At 42.0% G+C, this 23,669-nt stretch overlaps 11 non-coding genes and 4 pseudogenes across 11 annotated transcripts; 4 read left to right on the top strand and 11 right to left on the bottom strand.

The window, feature by feature from the left end:
- Positions 1-814: 814 nt before the first annotated feature.
- On the bottom strand, positions 815-932 carry LOC142509324 (5S ribosomal RNA). The gene has a single exon (XR_012807503.1). It is a non-coding gene; the product is annotated as a 5S ribosomal RNA (ribosomal RNA).
- Positions 933-2,320: 1,388 nt separating this feature from the next.
- On the bottom strand, positions 2,321-2,439 carry LOC142509650 (5S ribosomal RNA). The gene has a single exon (XR_012807815.1). It is a non-coding gene; the product is annotated as a 5S ribosomal RNA (ribosomal RNA).
- Positions 2,440-3,245: 806 nt separating this feature from the next.
- On the bottom strand, positions 3,246-3,364 carry LOC142510901 (5S ribosomal RNA; annotated as a pseudogene).
- A 681-nt stretch (positions 3,365-4,045) lies between these two features.
- On the bottom strand, positions 4,046-4,164 carry LOC142506453 (5S ribosomal RNA). Its single transcript, XR_012804746.1, has one exon. It is a non-coding gene; the product is annotated as a 5S ribosomal RNA (ribosomal RNA).
- Positions 4,165-4,967: 803 nt separating this feature from the next.
- LOC142509154 (5S ribosomal RNA) lies at positions 4,968-5,086 on the bottom strand. Its single transcript, XR_012807341.1, has one exon. It is a non-coding gene; the product is annotated as a 5S ribosomal RNA (ribosomal RNA).
- A 545-nt stretch (positions 5,087-5,631) lies between these two features.
- Positions 5,632-5,749, bottom strand: LOC142510991 (5S ribosomal RNA; annotated as a pseudogene).
- Positions 5,750-6,433: 684 nt separating this feature from the next.
- Positions 6,434-6,551, bottom strand: LOC142510116 (5S ribosomal RNA). Its single transcript, XR_012808248.1, has one exon. It is a non-coding gene; the product is annotated as a 5S ribosomal RNA (ribosomal RNA).
- A 1,423-nt stretch (positions 6,552-7,974) lies between these two features.
- LOC142511136 (5S ribosomal RNA) lies at positions 7,975-8,089 on the bottom strand (annotated as a pseudogene).
- A 682-nt stretch (positions 8,090-8,771) lies between these two features.
- Positions 8,772-8,889, bottom strand: LOC142515141 (5S ribosomal RNA). Its single transcript, XR_012810999.1, has one exon. It is a non-coding gene; the product is annotated as a 5S ribosomal RNA (ribosomal RNA).
- Positions 8,890-9,571: 682 nt separating this feature from the next.
- On the bottom strand, positions 9,572-9,690 carry LOC142514105 (5S ribosomal RNA). Its single transcript, XR_012810015.1, has one exon. It is a non-coding gene; the product is annotated as a 5S ribosomal RNA (ribosomal RNA).
- A 682-nt stretch (positions 9,691-10,372) lies between these two features.
- LOC142506960 (5S ribosomal RNA) lies at positions 10,373-10,491 on the bottom strand. The gene has a single exon (XR_012805230.1). It is a non-coding gene; the product is annotated as a 5S ribosomal RNA (ribosomal RNA).
- Positions 10,492-11,338: 847 nt separating this feature from the next.
- Positions 11,339-11,454, top strand: LOC142509318 (5S ribosomal RNA). The gene has a single exon (XR_012807498.1). It is a non-coding gene; the product is annotated as a 5S ribosomal RNA (ribosomal RNA).
- Positions 11,455-12,136: 682 nt separating this feature from the next.
- Positions 12,137-12,255, top strand: LOC142516328 (5S ribosomal RNA). Its single transcript, XR_012812129.1, has one exon. It is a non-coding gene; the product is annotated as a 5S ribosomal RNA (ribosomal RNA).
- Positions 12,256-12,425: 170 nt separating this feature from the next.
- LOC142515599 (5S ribosomal RNA) lies at positions 12,426-12,544 on the top strand. Its single transcript, XR_012811435.1, has one exon. It is a non-coding gene; the product is annotated as a 5S ribosomal RNA (ribosomal RNA).
- Positions 12,545-13,230: 686 nt separating this feature from the next.
- On the top strand, positions 13,231-13,348 carry LOC142511350 (5S ribosomal RNA; annotated as a pseudogene).
- Positions 13,349-23,669: the final 10,321 nt, after the last annotated feature.

Genomic DNA, 23,669 nt, shown 5'->3' with positions numbered 1-23,669 from the left:
ATTTATTTAAAAAGAAAATTTCAAAATTTTCAAGTACGAATTTCGGGCCTCTACAACTGCTCTTGCCCAAGCACGCTTAACTTTGGAGTTCTGATGGGATCCGGTGTATTAGTGCTGGTATGTTCGCACCCGACATTGAGTGGGATGTTTATTCTTATACCCCTCGAGTACGTGTGGAGCGGGCGGCGATGGACAACACGCGGCTCTGCTCTCGCCCAATCAGAACCTTGAATTTAAGCGTTCTGGCGCGATGGCAGAGCTAGGATGGGTGACCTCCCTGGGAAGTCCTCGTGTCGCGACCGTTTACGTAGATTATGGATAAAACAGTCGAAATAATTGTTTTTAATGAGTTAACCGTCTCCGGAGTAATGTGCGTCATACCCTTCCGCACAAAACCGGCTCACGACAACAAAAATCGCTAAATGTTCACAGAAAATAGAAAAAAAATAAGAATAAAAAAATAGCGAATGAAAAGCTATTATTATGCCTGGGATACGATAAAATGGAACCGAAATAGATTTTCGAACTTCCTAAGCGGATTTCTCGAGGAAACAAAAGCTTAGCAGAAGTGGAAAATCGCAAATTAGAGGGTCTTAGAGAAGGAATTCGGCTAAAATCTCGCCAGCTCATTGCGGAGTAACGAGACTCGATCGTTTGCCCGTTTAAAATCAAATTAGCCTACAATTTTGTCCAAATCCGACAGTGCCCGAGCTACGTTGATTTCACATGTCTTATCTGGTCCCGATCGAGATTCAAATTATTTGAGCCGAAAATCGTCTGTCAACAAGTAATCAAAAATATAAAAACACGAAATAGGGTGCAACACGAGGAGTTCCCAGGGGTCACCCTTCCTAGTACTGCTCTCGCCCAAGCTTGCTTAACTTCGGAGTTCTGATGGGATCCGGTGCATTAGTGCTGGTATAATCGCACTAGACATTGAGTGGGATGTTTATTCTTATATCCCTCGAGTACGTGTGGAGCGTGCGGTGATGGACAACACGCGGCAATGCTCTCGCCCAATCAGAACCATGAAGTTAAGCGTTCTGGCGCGATGGCAGAGCTAGGATGGGTGACCTCCCTGGGAAGTCCTCATGTCGCGACCGTTTACGTAAATTATGTATAAAACAGTTGAAATAATTGTTTTTAATGAGTTAACCGTTTCCGGAGTATTCTATGTCATATCCTTCTGCACGGAACCGGCTCACGACAACAAAAATCGCTAAATGTTCCCAAAAAATAGAAAAAAATAAGAAGAAGAAAATTGAGAATGTAAAGCTATTATTATGCCTGGGATACGATAAAATGGAACCGGAATCGAATTTCGAACTTCCTAAGCGGATTTCTAGAGGAAACGGAAGCTTAACAGAAGCGAAAAATCGCAAATTAGAGGGTCTTAAAGAAGGAGTTAGGATAAAATCTCGTCATCTCATTGCGGAGTAATGAGTCTCGTTCGTTTGCCCGTTTACAATCAAATTAGCATACAATTTTGTTAAAATCCGGCAGTGCCCGAGCTACGTTGATTTCACATGTCTTATCTGGTCCCGTTTACAATCAAATTAGGCTACAATTTTGTCCAAATCCGGCAGTGCCCGAGCTACGTTGATTTCACGTCTTATCTGGTCCCGATCGAGATTCAGATGATTTGAGCCGAAAATCGTCTGTCAACAAGTAATAAAAAAAACACGAAAAGGGGTGCAACACAAGGACTTCCAGGGGGTTACCCATCCTAGTACTGCTCTCGCCCAAGCACGCTTATTTTCGGAGTTCTGATGGGTGACCTCCCTGGAAAGTCCTCGTGTCGCGACCGTTTACGTAAATTATGGATAAAACTGTCGAAATAATTTTTTTTAATAAGTTAACCATCTCCGGACTAATCTACGTCATATCCTTCCGCACAAAACCGGCTCACGACAACAAAAATCGCTAAATGTTCCCAGAAAATAGAAAAAAAAATATGAAGAAGAAAATAGCGAATGTAAAGCTAATATTATGCCTGGGATATGATAAAATGGAACCGAAAACGAATTTCAAACTTCCTAAGCGGATTTCTCGAGGAAACAGAATCTTAACAGAAGCGGAAAATCGCAAATTAGAGGGTCTTAGAGAAGGAATTCGGCTAAAATCTTGCCAGCTCATTGCGGAGTAACGAGTCTCGTTCGTTTGCCCGTTTACAATCAAATTAGCCTACAATTTTCTCCAAATCCGACAGTGCCCGAGCTACGTTGATTTCACATGTCTTATCTGGTCCCGATCGAGATTCAGATGATTTGAGCAAAAAATCGTCTGTCAACAAGTAATCAAAAATAGAAAAACACGAAATGGGGTGCAACACGAGGAATTCCCTAGGGGTCAGCCATCCTACTACTGCTCTCGCCCAAGCACGCTTAACTTCAGAGTTCTGATGGGATCCGGTGCATTAGTGCTGGTTCGATAGCATCCGACATTGAGTGGGATGTTTATTCGTACATCCCTCGAGTACGTGTGGAGTGGGCGACGATGGACAACATGCGGCTCTGCTCTCGCCCAATCAGAACCACGAAGTTAAGCGTTCTGGCGCGATGACAGAGCTAGGATGGGTGACCTCCCTTTGCATTCCTTGTGTCGCGACCGTTTACGTAAATTATGGCTAAAACAGTCGAAATAATTGTTTTGAATGAGTTAACCATCTCCAGAATAATCTGCGTCATACCCTTCCGCACAGAACCGGCTCACGACAACAAAAATCGCTAAATGTTCCCAGAAAGTAGAAAAAAAAATAAGAAGAAGAAAATAACGAATGTAAAGCTATTATTATGTTTGGGATAGGATAAAATGGAACCAGAATCGAATTTCGAACTTCCTAACCGGATTTCTCGAGGAAACGGAAGCTTAACATAAGCGGAAAATGGCAAATTAGAGGGTCTTAGAGAAAGAATTCGGCTAAACTCTCGCCAGCTCATTGCGGAGTAATGAGTCTCGTTCGTTTGCCCGTTTACAATCTAATTAGGCTACAATTTTGTCCAAATCCGGCAGTGCCCGAGCTACGTTGATTTCACAAGTTTTATCTGGTCCTGATCGAGATTCAGATGATTTGAGCCGAAATTCGTCTGTCAACAAGTAATTAAAAATGAAAAAACACGAAAAGGGGTGCAACACGAGGACTTCCTAGGGGTTCACCCATCCTAGTACTGCTCTCGCCCATGCACGCTTAACTTCAGCCGAAAATCTTCTGTCAACAAGTAATCAAAAATAGAAAAACACGAAAAGGGATGCATCACAAGGACATTCCAGGGGGTCACCCATCCTAGTACTACGCTCGCCCAAGCACGCTTAACTTCGGAGTTCTGATGGGATGCGGTGCATTATTGCTGGTATGATCGCACCCGACATTGAGTGGGATGTTTATTCTTATATCCTTCGAGTACATGTGGAGCGGGCGATGGACAACACGCGGCACTGCTCTCACCCAATTAGAACCATGAAGTGAAGCGTCCTGGCGCGAAGGCGGAGCTAGGATGGGTGACCTCCCTGGGCTGTCCTCGTGTCGCAATCGTTTACGTAAATTATGGATAAAACAGTAGAAATAATTGTTTTTAATGAGTTAACCATCTCCGGAGTAATCTGCTTCATACCTTTCCGCACAGAACGGGCTCAAGACAACAAAAATCGCTAAATGTTCCCAGAAAATAGAAAAAAAAATAAGAAAAAGAAAATAGCGAATGTAAAGCTATTATTTTGCCTGGGATACGATAAAATGGAACAAGAATCGAATTTCGAACTTCCTAAGCGGATTTCTCGAGCAAACGGAAGCTTAACAGAAGCGGAAAATCGAAAATTAGAGGGTCTTAGAGAAGGAATTCGGCTAAAATCTCGCCAGCTCATTGCGGGGTAATGAGTCTCGTTCGTTTGCCCGTTTACAATCAAATTAGGCAACAATTTTGTCCAAATCTGGCAGTGCCCGAGTTACGTTGATTTCACATGTCTTATTTGGTCCCGGTCGAGATTCAGATGATTTGAGCCGAAAATCGTCTGTCAACAAGTAATCAAAAATAGAAAAACACGAAAAGGAGTGCAACACGAGGACTTTCCAGGGGGCCACCCATCCTGGTAATGCTCTAGCCCAGGCACGCTTAACTTCGGAGTTCTGATGGGATCCGGTGCATTAGTGCTGGTATGATCGCACCCGACATTGAGTGGGATGTTTATTCTTATATCTTTCGAGTACGTGTGGAGCGGGCGGCGAGGAACAACACGCGGCACTGCTCTCGCCCAATCAGAACCATGAAGTTAAGCTTTCTGGCGCGATGGCAGAGCTAGGATGGGTGGACCTCCCTGGGCAGTCCTCGTGTCGCGACCGTTTACGTAAAATATGGATAAAACAGTCGAAATAATTGTTTTTAATAAGTTAACCGTCTCCTGAATAATCTGCGTCGTACCCTTCCGTACAAAACCGGCTCACGACAACAAAAATCGCTAAATGGTCCCAGAAAATAGAAAAAAAACAAGAAGAAAATAGCGAATGTAAAGCTATTATTATGCATGGGATACGATAAAATGGAACCGGAATCGAATTTCAGACTTCCTAAACGGATTTCAGGAGGAAACGGAAGCTTTACAGAAGCGGAAAATCGCAAATTTGAGGGTCTTAGAGAAGGAATTCGGCTAAAATCTCACCAGCTCATTGCAGAGTAACGAGTCTCTTTCGTTTGCCCGTTTACAATCAAATTAGGCTACAATTTTGTCCAAATCCGGCAGTGCCCGAGCTACGTTGATTTCACATGTTTTATCTGGTCCTGATCGAGATTCAGATGATTTGAGCCGAAATTCGTTTGTCAACAAGTAATTAAAAATGGAAAAACGCTAAAAGGGGTGCAACACGAGGACTTCCTAGGGGGTAACCCATCCTAGTACTGCTCTCGCCGAAGCACGCTTAATTTCAGCCGAAAATCTTCTGTCAACAAGTAATCAAAAATAGAAAAACACGAAAAGGGATGCATCACGAGGACATTCCAGGGGGTCACCCATCCTAGTACTGCTCTCGCCGAAGCACGCTTAACTTCGGAGTACTGATGGGATCCGGTGCATTAGTGCTAGTATGATCGCACCCGACATTGAGTGATATGTTTATTCTTATATCCCTTGAGTAGGTGTGGAGCGGGCGGCCCTGGACAACACGTGGCACTGCTCTCGCCCAATTAGAACCATGAAGTTAAGCGTTCTGGCGCGATGACAGAGCTAGGATGGGTGACCTCCCTGGGCATTCCTCGTGTCGCGACCGTTTACGTAACTTATGGCTAAAACAGTCGAAATAATTGTTTTTAATGAGTTAACCATCTCGTGAATAATCTGCGTCGTACCCTTCCGCACAAAACCGGCTCACGACAACAAAAATCGCTAAATGGTCCCAGAAAATAGAAAAAAAAACAAGAAGAAAATAAAGAATGTAAAGCTATTACTATGCCTGGGATACGATAAATTGGAACCGGAATCGAATTTCAGACTTCCTAAACGGATTTCAGAAGGAAACGGAAGATTTACAGAAGCGGAAAATCGCAAATTTGAGGGTCTTAGAGAAGGAATTCGGCTAAAATCTCACCAGCTCATTGCAGAGTAATGAGTCTCTTTCGTTTGCCCGTTAGAAAAACTCGAAAAGGGGTGCAACACGAGGACTTCCAGGGGGTCACCCATCCTAGTACTGGTCTCGCCTAAGCACGCTTAAATTCGGAGTTCTGATTGGATCCGGTGCATTAGTGCAGGTACGATCGCACTCGACATTGAGTGGGATGTATATTCTTATATCCCTCGAGTACGTGTGGAGTGGGCTGCGATGGACAACACGCGGCACTGCTCTCGCCCAATGAGAACCATGAAGTTAAGCGTTCTAGCGCGATGGCAGAGCTAGGATGGGTGACCTCCCTGGGAAGTCCTCGTGTCGCGACCGTTTACGTAAATTATGGATAAAAAAATCAAAATAATTGTTTTTAATGAGTTAACCTAAATCCGGAGTAATCTACGTCATACCCTGCCGCACAGAACCGGCTCACGACATCAAAAATCGCTAAATTTTCCCAGATAATAGAAAAAAATAAGAAGAAGAAAATAACGAATGTAAAGCTATTATTATGCCTGGGATACAATAAAATGGAACCGGAATCTAATTTCGAACATCCTAAGCGGATTTCTCGAGGAAACGTAAGCTTAACAGAAACGAAAAATCGCAAATTAGAGGGTCTTAGAGAAGGAATTCGGCTAAAATCTCGCCAGCTCATTGCGGAAGTAACGAGTCTCGTTCGTTTTGCCCGTTTACAATCAAATTAGCTTACAATTTTGTCCAAATCCGGTAGTGCCCGAGCTACGTTGATTTCACATGTCTTATCTGGTCCCGTTCGAGATTCAGATGATTTCAGCCGAAAATCATCTGTCAACAAGTAATCAAAAATAGAAAAACACGAAAGGGGTGCAACACGAGGACTTCTCAGGGGGTCACCAATCCTAATACTGCTCTCGCCAAGCACGCTTAACTTCGGAGTTCTGATGGAATCCAGTGCATTAGTGCTGGTATGATCACACCCGACATTGAATGGGATGTTTATTCTTAGATCCCTCGAGTACGTGTGGAGCGGGCGGCGATTGACAACACGCGGCACTGCTCTCGCCCAATCAGAACCATGAAGTTAACCGTTCTGGCGCGATGGCAGAGCTAGGATGGGTGACCTCCCTGGGAAGTCCTCGTGTCGCGAAAGTTTACGTAAATTATGGCTAAAACAGTCGAAATAATTGTTTTTAATGAGTTAACCGTCTCCGGAGTAATCTGTGTCGTACCCTTTCACACTGAACCGGCTCACGACATCAAAAATCGCTAAATATTACCAGAAAATATTAAAAAAAAATAAGAATAAAAAAATAGCACTAGACTTGATTGTTGTAGGTCTTGATGAGGTCGAGACCGAGGGCGGGGACCAGTGAGCTAGCTTGGGTCGGCAATAGTAGGAACCCGAGAACCTCATTTATCAGTTTATTTTTCATTTTTACGCAAACTCATTTTTATCGCGATGAATTATTTTAAGTTGTTGTTTGGAAACAGATATTTACTTCCGCTGCTATTTCGACATTTAAAACTTTTATTCCGCTGTTGAATTAAGCATTAAAACTTTTATACAGTTTATTTTATGAATGAGGCCTTTTATTTATTAAAAAAGAAAATTTCAAAATTTTTAAGTACGAATTTCGGGCCTCTACAACTGCTCTCGCCCAAGCACGCTTAACTTCGAAGTTATGATGGGATCCGGTGTATTAGTGCTGGTATGTTCGCACCCGACATTGAGTGGGATGTTTATTCCTATACCCCTCGAGTACGTGTGGAGCGGGCGGCGATGTACAACACGCGGCACTGCTCTCGGCCAATCAGAACCATGAAGTTAAGCGTTCTGGCGCGATGGCAGAGCTAGGATCGGTGACCTCCCTGGGAAGTCCTTGTGTCGCGATAGTTTACGTAAATTATGGATAAAACAGTCAAAATAATTGTTTTTAATGAGTTAATCGTTTCCGGAGTAATCTGCGTCATACCCTTCCGCACAGAACCGGCTCACGACAACAAAAATCGCTAAATGTTTCCAGAAAATAGAAAAATAAATAAGAAGAAAAAAAAAGCGAATGTAAAGCTATTATTATGCCTGGGATACGATAAAATGGAACTGGAATCGAATTTCGGAGTTCCGAAGCTGATTTCTCCATGAAACGGAAGTTTAACAGAAGCGAAAAATTGCAAATTAAAGGGTCGAAGGAATTTGGCTAAAATCTCGCTAGCTCATTGCGGAGTAACGAGTCTCGTTCGTTTGCCCGTTTACAATCAAATTAGCTTACAATTTTGTCCAAATCCGGCAGTGCCCGAGTTACGTTGATTTCACATGTCTTATTTGGTCCCGATCGAGATTCAGATGATCTGAGCCGAAAATCGTCTGTCAACAAGTAATCAAAAATATAAAAACACGAAATGGGGTGCAACACGAGGAGTTGGGGGTCACCCATCCTAGTACTGCTCTAGCCCAAGCTCGCTTAACTTTGGAGTTCTGATGGGATCCGGTGCATTAGAGCTGGTATGATCGCACCCGACATTGAGTGGGATGTTTATTCTTATATCCCTCGAGTACATGTGGAGCGTGCGGCGATGGACAACACGCGGCTCTGCTCTCGCCCAATCATAACTTTGAAGTTAAGCGTTCTGGCGCGATGGCAGAGCTAGGATGGGTGATCTCCCTGGGAAGTCCTCGTGTCGCAACCGTTTACGTAAATTATGGATAAAACAGTCGAAATAATTGTTTTTAATGAGTTAACCGTCTCCGGAGTAATGTGCGTCATACCCTTCCGCACAGAACCGGCTCACGAGATCAAAAATCGTTAAATTTTCACAGAAAATAAAAAAAAATAAGAAGAAGGAAATAGCGAATGTAAAGCTATTATTATGTCTGGGATACGATAAAATGGAACTGAATTCAATTTTCGAACTTCCTAAGCGGATTTCTCGAGGAAACAGAAGCTTAGCAGAAGCGAAAAATCGCAAATTAGAGGGTCTTAGAGAAGGAATTCGGCTAAAATCTCGCCAGCTCATTGCGGAGTAACGAGTCTCGATCGTTTGCCTGTTTACAATCAAATTAGCCTACAATTTTGTCCAAATCCGGCAGTGCCCGAGTTACGTTGATTTCACATGTCTTATTTGGTCCCGATCGAGATTCAGATGATCTGAGCCGAAAATCGTCTGTCAACAAGTAATCAAAAATATAAAAACACGAAATGGGGTGCAACACGAGGAGTTCCCAGGGGTCACCCATCCTAGTACTGCTCTCGCCCAAGCTCGCTTAACTTTGGAGTTCTCATGGGATCCGGTGCATTAGAGCTGGTATGATCGCACCCGACATTGAGTGGGATGTTTATTCTTATATCCCTCGAGTACATGTGGAGCGTGCGGCGATGGACAACACGCGGCTCTGCTCTCGCCCAATCATAACTTTGAAGTTAAGCGTTCTGGCGCGATGGCAGAGCTAGGATGGGTGATCTCCCTGGGAAGTCCTCATGTCGCAACCGTTTTCGTAAATTATGGATAAAACAGTCGAAATAATTGTTTTTAATGAGTTAACCGTCTCCGGAGTATGTGCGTCATACCCTTCCGCACAGAACCGGCTCACGAGATCAAAAATCGCTAAATGATCACAGAAAATAAAAAAAAAATAAGAAGAAGGAAATAGCGAATGTAAAGCTATTATTATGCCTGGGATACAATAAAATGGAACCGAAATCAATTTTCGAACTTCCTAAGCGGATTTCTCGGGGAAACAGAAGCTTAGCAGAAGCGGAAAATCGCAAATTAGAGGGTCTTAGAGAAGGAATTCGGCTAAAATCTCATCAGCTCATTGCGTAGTAATGAGTCTCGTCCGTTTTCCCGTTTACAATCAAATTAGCCTACAATTTTGTCCAAATCTGACAGTGCCCGAGCTACTTTCATTTCACATGTCTTATCTGGTCCCGATCGAGATTCAGATGATTTGAGCCGAAAATCGTCTGTCAACAAGTAATCAAAAATAGAAAAACACGAAAAGGGGTGCAACACGAGGACTTCCTAGGAGGTCACCCATCCTAGTACTGCTCTCGCCCAAGCACGCTTGACTTCGGAGTTCTGATGGGATCCGGTGCATTAGTGGTGGTATGATCGCACCCGACATTGAGTGGGATGTTTATTCTTATATCCCTCGAGTACGTGTGGAGCAGGTGGCGATGGACAACACGTGGCACTGCTCTCGCCCAATCATAACTACGAAGTTAAGCATTCTGGCGCGATGGCAGAGGTAGGATGGGTGACCTCCCTGGGAAGACCTCGTGTCGCGATCGTTTACGTAAATTATGGATAAAACAGTCGAAATAATTGTTTTTAATTAGTTAACCATCTCCGGAGTAATTGCGTCATACCCTTCCGCACAGAACCGGCGCACGACAACAAAAATCGATAAATGTTCCCAGAAAATAGAAAAAAAATAAGAAGAAGGAAATAACGAATGTAAAGCTATTATTATGCCTGGGATACGATAAAATGGAACTGGAATCGAATTTCGAACTTCCTAAGCGGATTTCTCGAGGAAACGAAAGCTTAACAGAAGCGGTAAATCGCAAATTAGAGGGTCTTAGAGAAGGAATTCGGCTAAAATCTCGTCAGCTCATTGCGTAGTAATGAGTCTCAGCCGTTTGCCCGTTTACAATCAAATTAGCCTACAATTTTGTCCAAATCCGGTAGTGCCCGAGTTACTTTCATTTCACATGTCTTATTTGGTCCCGATCGAGATTCAGATGATTTGAGCCGAAAATCGTCTGTCAACAAGTAATTAAAAATAGAAAAACACGAAAAAGGGTGCAACACGAGGACTTCCCAGTGGGTCACCCATCCTAGTACTGCTCTCGCCCAAGCACACTTAACTTAAGAGTTCTAATGGGATCCGGTGCATTAGTGCTTGTATGATCGCACCCGACATTGAGTGGGATGTTTATTCTTATATCCCTCGAGTACGTGTGGAGCGGGCGGCGATGGACAACACGCGGCACTGCTCTCGCCCAATCATAACCATGAAGTTAAGCGTTCTGGCGCGATGGCAGAGCTAGGATGGGTAACCTCCCTGGGAAGTACTCGTGTAACGACCGTTTAGGTTAATTATGGATAAAACAGTCGAAATAATTGTTTTTAATGAGTTAACCGTCTCCGGAGTAATGTGCGTCATACCCTTCCGCACAGAACCGGCTCACGAGATCAAAAATTGGTAAATGTTCACAGAAAATAAAAAAAAATAAGAAGAAGGAAATAGCGAATGTAAAGCTATTATTATGCCTGGGATACGATAAAATGGAACCGAAATCAATTTTCGAACTTCCTAAGCGGATTTCTCGGGGAAACAGAAGCTTAGCAGAAGCGGAAAATCGCAAATTAGAGGGTCTTAGAGAAGGAATTCGGCTAAAATCTCGTCAGCTCATTGCGTAGTAATGAGTCTCGTCCGTTTGCTCGTTTACAATCAAATTAGCCAACAATTTTGTCCAAATCCGGCAGTGGCCGAGCTACTTTCATTTCACATGCCTTATCTGGTCCCGATCGAGATTCAGATGATTTGAGCCGAAAATCGTCTGTCAAAAAGTAATCAAAAATAGAAAAACACGAAAAGAGTGCATCACGAGGTCTTCCCAGGGAGGTCACCCATCCTACCTCTGCCATCGAGCCAGAACGCTTAATGATTATGATTGGGCGAGAGCAGTGCCGCGTGTTGTCCATCGCGGCCCGCTCCACACGTACTCGAGGGATATAAGAATAAACATCCCACTAAATGTCGCGTGCGATCATACCAGCCCTAATGCACCGGATCATTAGAACTCCGAAGTTAAGCGTGCTTGGGCGAGAGCAGTACTAGGATGGGTGACCCCCTGAGAGTCCTCGTGTTGCACCCTTTTTGTGTTTTTCTATTTTTTATTACTTTTTGACAGACGATTTTCGGCCTAAATCATCTGAATCTCGATCGGGACAAGATAAGACATGTGAAATGAAAGTAGCTCAGGCACTGTCGGATTTGGACAAAATTGTAGGCTAATTTGATTGTAAACGGGCAAACGGACGAGACTCATTACTACGCAATGAGCTGACGAGATTTTAGCCGAATTCCTTCTCTAAGACCCTCTAATTTGCGATTTTCCGCTTCTGCTAAGCTTCTGTTTCCCCGAGAAATCCGCTTAGGAAGTTCGAAAATTGATTCCGGTTCCATTTTATCGTATCCCAGGCATAATAATAGCTTTACATTCGTTATTTCCTTCTTCTTATTTTTTTTCTATTTTCTGGGAACATTTATCGATTTTTGTTGTCGTGAACATGTTCTGTGCGGAAGGGTATGACGGATATTACTCCGGAGACGGTTAACTCATTAAAAACAATTATTTCGACTGTTTTATCCATAATTTACGTAAACGGTCGCGACACGAGGTCTTCCCACGGAGGTCACCCATCCTACCTCTGCCATCGCGCCAGAACGATTAACTTCATGGTTATGATTGGGCAAGGGCAGTGCCGCGTGTTGTCCATCGCCGCCCGCTCCACACGTACTCGAGGGATATAAGAATAAACATCCCACTCAATGTCGGGTGCGATCATACCAGCACTAATGCACTGGATCCCATCAGAACTCCGAAGTTAAGCGTGCTTGGGCGAGAGCAGTACTAGGATGGGTGACCTCCTAGGAAGTCCTCGTGTTGCGTAAACGGTCGCGACACGAGGACTTCCCAGGGAGGTCACCCATCCTAGCTCTGCCATCGCGCCAGAACGCTTAACTTCATGGTTCTGTAGGGCGAGAGCAGTGCCGCGTGTTGTCTATCGCCGCCCGCTCCACTCGTACTCGAGGGAAATAAGAATAAAAATCCCACTCAATGTCGGGTGCGACCATACCAGCACGAATGCACCGGATCCCATCAGAACTCCGAAGTCAACCGTGCTTAGGCTAGAGCAGTACTAGGATGGGTGACCCCCTGGGAAGTCCTCGTGTTGCACCTCTTTTCGTGTTAATCTATTTTTGATTACTTGTTGACAGACGATTTTCGGCTCAAATCATCTGAATCTCGATCAGGACCAGATAAGACATGTGAAATCAACGTAGCTCGGGCATTGCCGGATTTGGACAAAATTATTTGCTAATTTGATTGTAAACGGGCAAACGAACGAGACACATTACTCCGTAATGAGCTGGCGAGATTTTAGCCGAATTCTTTCTCTAAGACCCTCTAATTTGCGATTTTCCGCTTCTGTTAAGCTTCCGTTTCCTCGAGAAATCCTCTTAGAAAGTTTGAAATTCGATTCCTGTTACATTTTATCGTATCTCAGACATAATAATAGATTTACATTCGATATTTTCTTCTTCTTATTTTTTTTCTATTTTCTGGGAACATTTTTCTATTTTTGTTGCCATGAGCCGGTTCTGTGCGGAAGGGTATGACGATGATTACTCCGGAGACGGTCAACTCATTAAAAACAATTATTTCGACTGTTTTAGCCATAATTTACGTAAATGGTCGCGACACGAGGACTTCCCAGGAAGGTCACCCATCCTAGCTCTGCCATCGCGCGAGAATGCTTAACTTCATGGTTCTGATTGGGCGAGAGCAGTGCCGCGTGTTGTCCATCGTCGCCCGCTCCACACGTACTCGAGAGATATAAGAAGAATAAACATCCCACTCAATGTCGGGTGCGATCATACCAGCACTAATGCACCGGATCCCATCAGAACTGCGATGTTAAGTGTGCTTGGGCAAGAGCAGTACTAGGCTGGGTGACCATTGGGATGTCCTCGTGTTGCACCCCTTTTCGTGATTTTCTATTTTTGATTACTTGTTGACAGCCGATTTTTGGCTCAAATCATCTGAATCTCGATCGGGACCAGATAAGGCATGTGAAATCAACGTAGCTCGGGAACTGCCGGATTTGGACAAAATTGTAGCCTAATTTGATTGTAAACGGGCAAACGAACGAGACTCATTACTACGCAATGAGCTGACGAGATTTTAGCCGAATTCCTTTTCTATTTTTGATTACTTGTTATTTGAATCTCTTGACTATACCGATGAGCGACGAGTGAAGTTAATTGGCCATCAACTGCATGAAGTCACGAAGAATTGGTGGTTTACCACAAAGAGAGCGTTGGAGCATCGTGGTAAAAATATCACTTGGAAAGTTTTTAAAACAGAGTTCTATCAACGATTCTTTCCTGTGTCCTACCGAAAGGATAAAGGTGCTGATTTTGCCCATCTCAGACAGGGACAGCTGAACATCGAAGAATATGTGGCAAAATTTTCGACATTGCTCAGATTTGCTCCTCACGTTGCAGAGAATGTCGAGGCCGTTGCAGATCAGTTTATCAATGGCTTGAATCTTGATATCTTTACCTTCGTGAATACCGGCAGACCAAACAATTTTACAGATGCCTTGAGCCGAGCCAAGGGAGCGGAAGCAAGCCTGATTAAGCAACGAGGACTTTCGTATGCTGCTCCGATTCCAAGAACACCACAGCCCTCTTTTCAACCACCTCCCAGATTCGACAGTGGTGGTAGTAGCAGTGGCAAGAAAGATCAACTGAAAGCCCGAGTAAGACAGTTCAAGAAGTCGGGTAGCAGTTCATCGAGCTCCAGTGGGTCACGACAGAGGTGTCCTGGTCAGAGTTCAGATTATACGGGGGTGTATTGCAGTACTTGTGGAGGTAGACATCCTACAGACCAGTGTCAGGGAGTGGTTGGGCATTGCAATATCTGCAGACAGCATGGACATTTCGCCAGAGTTTTTCCACAGAGAGGGTCACAGCGATCTCAGGGTGCAGGATCATCTGCATCAGTACCTCAGCCTAAGAGGCAAGCATCATCTGTCCATTCCTTCCAGGCGCTCCCTACACAGTCCCAGTCAAGGCCAGGAGAAAGCCAGACTGTGAGCCAACCTCCTAGACAGCAAGCTCGAGTATTTGCACTGACCGAAGAGCAGGCCCAAGATGCACCAGATAATGTGATCGCAGGTAACTATTTTCTTTGCGGTTATCCTGCTTATGTATTGATAGATACGGGCACATCTCATACATTCATTTCTGAGCGCTTTGCATTGATGCATACTTTACCTGTCGAGTCATTATCGACTGTAGTGTCTGTTTCTTCTCCGTTGGGAAGTGGTCTTATATCCGTGACTTCGGTTAGACATTGTATATTATAGTTCGAGGGTCATGAGATTGACTTAGATTGCATTGTGCTTGGGTTGGCTGATTTTGACTGTATTGTTGGGATCGATATGTTAACCAAGTACAGAGCCACTGTAGATTGTTTCCAGAAGATTCTCAGATTGAGACCAGAGATGGCTGATGAGTGGAAATTCTACGGTGAGGGTTCCAGAGCTCGGATTCCCTTGATATCTGTGTTGTCTATGAATTGATTATTGCACAAAGGAGCAGAGGGGTTTCTTGTGTATTCAATAGATCTACTGAAATCGAGCCCAGCATTGGCATATCTGTCAGTGGTATGCAAGTTTGCGGATGTATTCCCAGATGAGATTCCAGGGTTACCTCCAGCCCGAGAGGTAGATTTCAGTATTGATCTCCTACCAGGTACTGTTCCTATATCGCGAGCTCCCTATAGAATGGCACCTATTGAATTGAAAGAATTTAAAGAACAGCTCGAAGATTTATTGGCCAAAGGTTACATCAGACCGAGTGTGTCTCCTTGGGGTGCTCCGGTACTGTTTGTTAGGAAGAAAGATGGTTCGATGAGACTTTGCATCGATTATCGACAACTGAATAAGGCGACGGTAAAGAACAAATATCCATTGCCTCGTATCGACGATTTATTTGATCAGTTATAGGGTTCTTCTATATATTCCAAGATCGATCTGAGATCTGGATATCACCAGCTGAGGGTCAGAAATTCTGATATACCGAAGACAGCGTTTAGAACCAGGTATGGACATTACGAATTTATTGTCATGCCATTTGGTTTAACGAATGCTCCAGCTGTATTTATGGGCCTGATGAACCGTATCTTCCAGAATTACCTTGATGATTTTGTGATTATATTCATCAATGATATTTTAATATATTCAAAGAATATGACTGATCATGCTGACCATTTGAGGACTGTGTTGAGAAATTTGAGAGCAGAAAAATTGTACGCCAAACTGTCGAAGTGTGAGTTCTGGCTGAAGCAAGTTGTGTTTCTGGGGCATATTGTATCGGGAGAGGGTATTTCTGTTGACCCTAGTAAAGTCGAGGCTGCGATCAGTTGGCCTAGACCGACATCACTGCCAGAGATACGCAGTTTCATGGGTTTAGCAGGCTATTGCCGGCGATTTATCAAAGATTTTTCCAGTATCGCAAAGCCGATTACGCAGCTAACTCAGAAAAATGCTCCGTTTGTGTGGTCAGAGGCGTGTGAATCCAGCTTCCTGGAGTTGAAGAAAAGGTTAACCAGTGCTCCAGTATTGACTATCCCTTCAGGTACTGGTGATTTCGTTGTATATTGAGATGCATCTCACGGAGGGCTATGATGTATTCTTATGCAGCGAAGACATGTGATTGCATATGCCTCGAGACAGTTGAAGCCACACGAGACTCGTTATCCAATTCATGATCTTGAATTGGCAGCCATTGTGTTTGCGCTGAAGATATGGCGACACTATCTCTACGGCGAGAAGTTTGAAATCTATTCTGATCACAAGAGCTTGAAATACCTGTTTTCACAATCAGAGTTGAATATGAGACAGCGTAAATGGCTCGATTTATTGAAGGATTTCGATTGTGAAATCAAGTACTATCCAGGGAAGTCTAATGCAGCAGCGGATGCCTTGAGTCGAAAGGTATGCGCTCTATCCTTATCGACGATAGGTGTTTCGAATTTGATTGAAGATTGCTGTTTGTCTGGATTAGCATTTGATACAAATAGTAGTCCATTGCGACTTGCTACGATTCAAATGGAACCAGATTTGATTGTTCACATTAAAGACGCACAGAAAAATGATGAGAATGTTCAGAAGTCGATTGAGATGGTCAGAGCAGGACATCATTCAGAGTATCAGGTACATGATCATGTTTTGTATGTGAATAACCGTCTTGTATTGCTAGATGTTTCAGATTTGAAACAAAAGATATTGTCAGAAGCGCACTATAGTCGGTTCAGTATTCATCCTGGTGGCAGAAAGATGTACAACGATCTAAAGATACAATTTTGGTGGAAACAGATGAAATCAGACATTGCTGAGTTTGTATCTAAGTACCTGAACTGCCAACAGATGAAGGCCGAGAGGAAGAAACCCGGAGGTTTACTTCAGAGCTTATCTATTCCTGAATGGAAATGGGATCACATTTCCATGGATTTTGTTACGAAGTTACCACGATCATCCCGGGGTTGTGATGCGATTTGGATCATGATTGACTGATTGACCAAATCAGCATGCTTTATTCCGTATAGAATGACGTACCGACATGATTAGATGGCAGAGATATATGTCAAAGAGGTGGTCAGATTGCATGGTGTGCCGAAATCTATCGTATCAGATCGTGATCCCCGATTAACTTCTCATTTTTGGCACAGTTTACAGCAGGCTTTAGATACGACATTGCACCTGAGTACTGCATATCATCCTCAGACCGATGGACAGTCAGAGCGGACTATCCAGACATTAGAGGATATGTTGAGAGCTGTAGTGCTAGATTTTGGCACTAGTTGGCAAGATTCACTACCACTTTGTGAATTCTCGTACAACAACAGCTATCAGACGAGCATCGAGATGGCACCGTTTGAAGCATTATATGGCAAGAAGTGCAGATCTCCTCTGTATTGGGATGATATATCTGAATTACCAGAACTTGGGCCTGATATGATTCGTGAAATGACTGAGAAAATAAAACTGATCCAGAAAAGAATGAAGACAGCGCAGGATAGACAAGCCAAGTACACGAATGTACGTTGTCGACCGTTAGTGTTTGAACAGGGAGACAGAGTATTTTTGAAGATTTCTCCTTTCAGAGGCATTGTCAAATTTGGCAAACGTGGGAAATTGTCTCCTAGATACATCAGTCCGTACGAGATTCTTGAGAAAATTGGCGATCGTGCATATCGACTTGCTCTTCCTCCTTCGCTATCTGGGATACATGACGTCTTTCATGTATCGATGCTACGGAAATATATGCCAGATACTTCTCATATTCTTCAGCTTGACGAAGTTGAAGTCGATGAGACTTTGAGTTATTTTGAACAGCCGATTCAGATTATTGATCGGAAGGACAAACAACTCAGAACGAAGACTATTCCGCTGTGAAAGTCCAATGGACACGTCATGGCGTCGAAGAAGCTACCTGGGAAACTGAATCAGATATGAGACAAAAGTTTCAAGAGTTGTTTCAGTGATGTAAATTCTTATTTAACCGATGTTATATCGTTCTATATGGACTATCTCATATGATAGATTGCTTGTTATTTCGAGGACGAAATCATGTCATAGAGGGGGAGAATCGTAATACCCGAAATTTGTGTTTTGTTAATCTGAAATTATGGATTTTGGATTGATGTGATTATAGATGAACCATTCCGAGACTAGATTGGGCGAAACATATGAATTATGCTATTTTTTCGGACAGAACATATGGCGCCCGAACGGTAGTTTTTTCACCGCCCGAGCGCCAATGCACCATAAGAGAAGAAGTTGGGCCGAAAGTATGGCGCCCGAGCGGTACTTTTTGACCGCCCGAGCGCCAGTGTTCAATGAGAATAATTCTTGGGACGAACATGCCGCGCCCGAGCGGTACTTTTCAATCGCCCGAGCGCCACTTGAAATGCACTAAAATTCTGAAGAAGCCACGTATGAGATTACATGCAATATATATATGTTTCCTTCATTTTCTTCAGCAAAAGAACCGAGGCTACTTCTCTGAAAATCCCTTCAACTTTAGTTTGCTTTGATTTATTATTTTGTGTGATCCGTATATCAGAATTTGAATCCGGACACAGTACCGTACTCCTCTCGTCGACAGCTACAACTTTACGTAAGTTTTATTGAGTTCTGTTATCATTTGAAAATATGATCTTACAGGAATTTGATATGATTCATATATGGTGTTCTGGATATGTTAAACATCGTAGAATCGAAGTCAGATCGAAGAACATATTGATTATGAGATTGTTATGATTTTCTGATTATATTGATTGAAAATGGATAGATTTGGATTATTAATTGATTTCAGATTATATCGAATATGAGTTATGATTTGTAATTGATATCTTGTGATATTGAGTTGATCGGTATCGCGAGATTACGCCGTTATGCCATTGAAATGTACCGAGATTGAATATTGATCCATATGTGTATTCCTTTGAGTCAGAGGTTGATATGGTACATTTTATATATGTCATTTCAAATTTGTATTGACAGATTTGATATTGAGATTTCAAGACTTCGACTTGTTCAAACCGAGACTACAACAAGAAAGGTATAATTCAATCTTGATTCGGGAAGACACAACTCGAATTAGATCCGATTTGAGTTTCCTAAAATCACATACTAGATTGTTTATCATTTGATATGGTTATGCCTTTTGATATGGTTATGCCTTGAATATTGAGTTATAGTAATGCACATGAGATAGGTGAGTCGTTGGCAGATATGCCAAGATACCGGATGTTAGGTGATATCGATGTACATAGGAGAAGATCGACTCCTATTGTAGATATTCGATACAGAGAGGGCCGAAGTTCGGGAATAAGACGTACCGCCACCCCGATTGAGAGAGTAGGTGGGAGGTTGTTACGTCTTATTCACACCGGGATCCCTAGACTTAGATAGGAGTCGAATCAAAGAATAAAAGTCTAAGAGTTTTATCTGTATTCACTAATGTGTCATAAATACTGATTCATGTGTTATGATTTTGTATTTAATTGCATGACATGCATGTATACATTGTATTATACTGGGATTTGTTCTCACCGGAGTATCCGGTTGTTGTTGTGTCTGTATGTGTGCATGACGACAGGTGGGACAGGGTCGGGGTCAAGGAGAGCGTGACTGAGATTGGATAGCGTGGTGATTTCGGGCGTAGAAGACAAATAGATGTTCTACATGTGATATGTAGTTTGTTACTAACACTAGTTGTATAAATGAAATGGAACAAGACATGTACTTACTTTTAATGAAATAAATAGAGTTATCACATGTGTATGATTATATACAATATTTTATAATGTTTAAAAGAAAATTTTTTTTATGACCCATTTTCTAGCAAAGATCCACTTAATCCCAAAGATAATTGAGTTAGAGCCCGGGTCTCTACAGAGGATGAGGTTAAGGGAGGCACTGACGCTTGAGTGGATCGAGTCCGCGAGTACACTCCCGAGGGCAATTTATTTTCCGCATTAGCTTGATAATAAAGTTTTGAAATAAAGATTTTGATAATGATTTAATTAAGGATTTTCACGCTTTATTTTGAATGTTAGTTTTGATCATGGTAATGGTTGAGGTAGGCTTTTTCTTAATTGACGAATTAGGGATTTGAAGCACTTGAGATTTTAAATGTTAAATTAATTTTTTATTTATGGTAATGTTAAGTTATTTTTTTATTGTGAATTTAATATTCTATGATCAATTTTAAAAGAAAAAAAATGAGTTGGATTTTAAAGTTAAAAGTAGTGGACATTTCTTTTTTCTAATGTTTTGATGCAAATGCCTAGTTATGCTAAATTTCTGAAGGACATCTTAAAAAATTGGAGGAAGTTAAAAGACCATATGACTATAAACTTAACTGAAAACTGCAATGCATTGGTGCAGAACAAGATCCCACCAAAACTGAAGGATCCATTTAGTTTTTCTATTTGTTGCATGATTGATGATGTTGTTTTTCAAAAAGCTTTGTTTGATCTTGGTGCAAGTATTAACCTGATGCCTTCGTCTGTGTTTAGGAAACTTGGATTGGGAGAGTCTAAGCCAACAAGGATGTCTTTTTCGCTAGCAGATAGATTGTCAAGTATCCACGGGGAGTCATAGAGGATGTATTGGTGAAAGTGGAAAAGTTTATATTTCCTATAGATTTTGTGGTGCTTGACATGGAGGAGGATAGGGAGATGCCTTTGAGTTTAGGGAAACAGTTCCTTGTAACTGGCAAGGCCCTGATTGATGTGCAAGAAGGGAAGATGAGATTGAGAGTGGGAGAGGAGGAAATCACTTTTAATGTCTTTAACACTATTACGCACACATTGCACACTAATTATTGTTTTAAAGTTGATTCTTTGGATTCACTTGTATGTAATTTTGTGCAGGATGTTATGAAGGATCCATTGAAGGCCAATCTCACCACTGATTTGACTGAGGATGAACTGGATGAAGAAAAATCTGAAATAGTCGCGTACTTTAATGCCAACCATCTATGGAAGAAGCAGTAAGGATGAAATTGGAGGATTTGGATGATCGAAGAGATTAAACCCCTTAGAAGTCAAGCACTAAGGAACCACCGACACTTGAGCTCAAACCACTGTCTCCACGCCTAAGTTACGTGTACTTAAATGAACACAGGTTGCTGGAATTGGATCAATTAGACGAATTCAGAGGTCAAGCCTATGACCTGGCATTGACCGACCAAGAGCTTACACATAAAGCACACGACAAGCGCATCACTTTGACAGAATTCTTAGAGGGTGAAGCGGTAATGCTGTACAAATCCAAGTTGCATTTGTTTCCTGGGAAACTCAAATCAAGGTGGACTGCACCATACATGATTACCAAGGTGTTCCTCTCGGGAGCCAAAACTTTGAAGGATGGGAACAATGAACCGTTCACAGTCACTGCTCAACGATTGAATCACTATTTTGATGGCACAGTGGAGCCACAAATTGGAATCGATCGATTCAAAACAATCAGAACTGAGAGGGAGGAGCCTTAATCATGGGAGTTCACTGTTTCCTCTTCTTGTTCTTTTTATTTTTTCTGATGTATTTTTTTTTATCACCATTGTTTCATTATGTCAAGCCAAAACTATGTGTCTCAAGAACACGTCGATCATGAAATGAATATGGAACAAATAATTAATTCTCTCTAACCAAATATCTATCATGATCATAGAAATTATTATAACCAACCATGTAATCTTCACAACCATCACCAATCAAATATAAATCATGCAAATAGGACACACTAAATGTACTATCCATGCAATCTTTTATCACATCACAAGAATTTAAGTCTAATGCATATAATTTTTTGTAGCCACCAATTCCCACCAATTTAACAACTCGTGATATATCAAAATCAACAATGTTTAAACTCAATGCATGAAACTTCTCATAATTCTCACACCCATAAAACTTAGAGACAAAAGTGAAGATACAATCACTTCTCTTAAAATCAGCCCTTTCAACATTTCCTCTAAAATATTGAAAACAACTCAACAATGAACTAAGGTAAGGAAGAAAATTGTACCTCTTAGTTGTTTCATTAGCAACTAACCTTACCTCATCGCCATTTCACTTGCTTTCATGCAACCCAATCCATTGGGTTCTCCCTTTAACAAGACTCGTTTGTCTCCTGGTCATAACAACTCCAAAATCCTGCAAAGAAGAAACAACAATGCACGGGATTGAACCGGCTATATTATCACAATGAGAATAAACCACTTTGTACAAAGATACTTGAAGAGGTTTATGCAAAAACAAGTAACTCTCAACCTCACTCTTTTGAGCCTTTAATTTTTTTTTCCTTTCTTTGATCTCTCGTTCTTTTTTTTCTCTCATATCATCATTCGTTTTTTCTTCCTATTGTCACCTCACTCTTTTGTTCACTCTTTCTTTCGACCATATCACATTTTTTTCAACTCATTTCAATAATTTTAAATTGATCAAAAAAAATATGTTTTTCCTCAAATGATGTGGGCAACAAAGTTTCTTTTGCCTACTCTCCTCCTCCATAGTAGACAAATTAGGCACTTATTCCAACCTAATGATTCACTCCCCACAGTGTTTTGTTCAGCAGCACTCGGATCTTCATCCAGTGAAGTACCATCATCTATCAATTCATCTTCCACCACATACTGCTTCACACTAGCGTCAAAAACCAGTGTGTCATTATCATCCTCAATTCCGTCAACCTCAACTTCAGATTTAGGTTCAACTACAACCTCAATCTCAATTTGAGATTCAAGCTCAACTGACAAATCTACTACCTTCACCTTCTTACGTGGACATTGGATAATATCATGCCCAACTACGAAACACCTACAACATATAATATCACAAGTACGAGTAATTGAATTTTTTAATGTACCTTGATATTCATAGTTGATAGTTTCACGTCTCGACTTCTCCATTGGCCTAGCAATGATTTTCTCTTCCAAGCTCGTTCGCCAAGTGGATGTTAAAGGAGCCTCATACAAGCCACACTCATCTCTCCTTCCACCTCTCCTATTATCGTGATTTGGAACAAATCGCTTCCTCGTCACCTTTTTCATCTCATCCCACGTAACTATTGGGTCATACCCACATCGTCTCTTACCCAGTACTAACTTATCCCACAAAGTAGTAGCATATTCGGTAAACTCACTACAAGCTTGTCTTACCTTCATTGCTTCGGTGTAATCCTCTCAGATCTCAAATACACACTCCATCATATCCTCCCACTCAAGGTATGCCTTTGGATCTGCTTCCCCATTGAAAGATGGAACTGTCATCTTCTTGACACTAAGTATATACCCTTCCCGGCTTCTATACCCATTATATTCATCACATCGCCTATCATCATAACGATCCACGTGCAACGCTCTATTCCCTCCAAATTTACTACCTTTCATATTCCCATCATCTTGCATATCATACGGCTCCTCTTCTTTGCACCTCCTATAATTTTCACGTAGAGGCTTAAACTTCTTCTCCCATATTCTATCCAACCCTCCTAACATTGTTTGAAATTTGCAATCGTTAGACATTATACCTGCAAGAAAAGGTTAGTATAAAACAATAAAAGATAAAGTTTCCTCACCATGAATCTTCACTAATCACTCCAATGAAAATTCTCTCGACTCTTTTTTTTTGTCCTCACTATAAATACCTTGCATGTCACCCCAAGAAATAAACGCTCGGCCTCAAGTATTTCACTTGATTTTAAGAGTTCTCTCGTAGGTTAC

The sequence above is a fragment of the Primulina tabacum genome, chromosome 10, assembly GCF_025594145.1.
Source record: "Primulina tabacum isolate GXHZ01 chromosome 10, ASM2559414v2, whole genome shotgun sequence".
Classification (NCBI taxonomy): domain Eukaryota; kingdom Viridiplantae; phylum Streptophyta; class Magnoliopsida; order Lamiales; family Gesneriaceae; genus Primulina; species Primulina tabacum.
The sequence above is the reverse complement of the archived record's forward strand: the minus strand, read 5'-3'. Positions and strand labels throughout refer to the sequence as shown.